This window comes from Bos taurus, chromosome 8, assembly GCF_002263795.3.
Source record: "Bos taurus isolate L1 Dominette 01449 registration number 42190680 breed Hereford chromosome 8, ARS-UCD2.0, whole genome shotgun sequence".
NCBI classification, from domain to species: domain Eukaryota; kingdom Metazoa; phylum Chordata; class Mammalia; order Artiodactyla; family Bovidae; genus Bos; species Bos taurus.
In genome coordinates this window covers 17,434,024-17,435,751 of record NC_037335.1, presented here as the reverse complement: position 1 = coordinate 17,435,751, position 1,728 = coordinate 17,434,024, and the positions used below count along the sequence as shown (strand labels likewise).

The window sequence follows — 1,728 nt, the reverse complement described above, 5'->3', positions numbered from 1 at the left end:
TGAACCCAAGAAGAAAATTCTGAGCCTCTTCTGTCTCCCTGAAAAGCAGAAAATAAATCTCTCATGTGAAAAGTGCTCTCCCAGGGACTTCCCTGGTGGCCTGGTGGTTAAGAATCCACCTTCTGAGGCAGGGGACATGGGTTCAATCCCTGCTCGGGGAACTAAGGTCCCATGTGCCACATGGCAACTAAGCCTATGTGCTACAACTAGAGCGCTTGCATGCCGCAATGAAAATCCAGCACAGCCAAAAAAAAAAAGTGCATTTCCTGCATCTGAAAGTAAGACGGCTTTACAGTGGAGACAGAATTACAGCCAAGAAGCCTCCTGTTACTTTTTTTGTTTACTACGCCAAACCCAAACTCTGTTTAGATTCTTTACAAATTACACATGCCAAATCTAAGTTTCTTTATCCTGTAAATTCCTCACTGTTTCTTTGACAGCTCATACAACTCAATATCAAAAAAAAAAAAATCAAAAAATGGGGCCTTCGCAGCCTTCGGACAGCTCGCTTCGCGCAGCCCGCCGCCCGCTGCGCCCGGCCCGACCTCGCCCCGGCCTCGGTCCGCTGAACTCGCCCCCTCCCCACCCGCAGACATGTCCGAGGCCAAGAACGGCCCCGAGTAGGCTTCCTTTTTCGCGGTCATGGGTGCCTCAGCCGCCACGGTCTTCAGCGCCCGGGGCGCCGCCTACGGTACAGCCAAGAGCGGCACGGGCATCGCAGCCATGTCTGTCATGCGGCCAGAGATGATCATGAAGTCCATCATCCCGGTGGTCATGGCGGGGATCATCGCCATCTATGGTCTGGTGGTGGCAGTCCTCATCGCCAACTCCCTGAATGACGGCATCAGTCTCTACAGGAGTTTCCTTCAGCTGGGCGCGGGCCTGAGCGTGGGCCTGAGCGGGCTGGCGGCGGGCTTCGCCATCGGCATTGTCGGGGACGCAGGCGTGCGTGGCACCGCCCAGCAGCCGCGGCTCTTCGTGGGCATGATCCTCATCCTCATCTTCGCCGAGGTGCTCGGCCTCTACGGTCTCATCGTCGCCCTTATCCTCTCCACAAAGTAGCCCTGCGGGCCGCCAGCCACAGAATACAATTGATGTCAAGACCACCCCCTTCTCATTCCACAACGAACAGCCTGACACACGCACGGGGCAGCCGCCCGCCAGTAGTCGGTCTTGTAAATGCGCAGTGTCCCAGTGCCCACCGTCTGTTGCCCCAGCCTCGCCCCTGCCTGCCCCGCCCCGTGCTGTGGACATCTGGGCCCACCAGTCCCCACCCCGGCCCTGACCAGTGAGGACGCCGGCCTCCGGCCGCCCCCGCCCATCTGCCCTAGAGTGCTCTGTGTATAAAGATGAATTAGAGTTGTCATTTTCTCTTCACTGGATGTTTATTTATAAAGATTTGACCTGTTCATACGTCTGTGGAGCAGCTCTCCGTCTCCCAACTCTATAGTAACCTTAGGTAGACTGTTGTTGCGTTGTGTGGTTACCGTTTACCCTGAGACCCGTTGGATGGAACCACCTCTTGCAGCCCTGGTTGCCCCCGGCCGCGGGCCAGTGTGCGGGCCCGTGGGCCCTGGTGCCGCTCCGTGTCCAATAAAGCTCTCAGATGTGACCAGAAAAAAAAAAAGCGGGGGGTGGGAGGGTGGGGGGGAGGGGAACTAAATAGACATTTCTACAAAGAAGACATACAGATGGCCAACAGGCACCTGCAAGGTGCTCAGCATCAGG

At 56.5% G+C, this 1,728-nt stretch overlaps 1 pseudogene; it reads left to right on the top strand.

The window, feature by feature from the left end:
- Positions 1 to 481: 481 nt before the first annotated feature.
- Positions 482 to 1,526, top strand: LOC101904667 (V-type proton ATPase 16 kDa proteolipid subunit c-like; annotated as a pseudogene).
- The last annotated feature ends 202 nt before the right edge of the window (positions 1,527 to 1,728 follow it).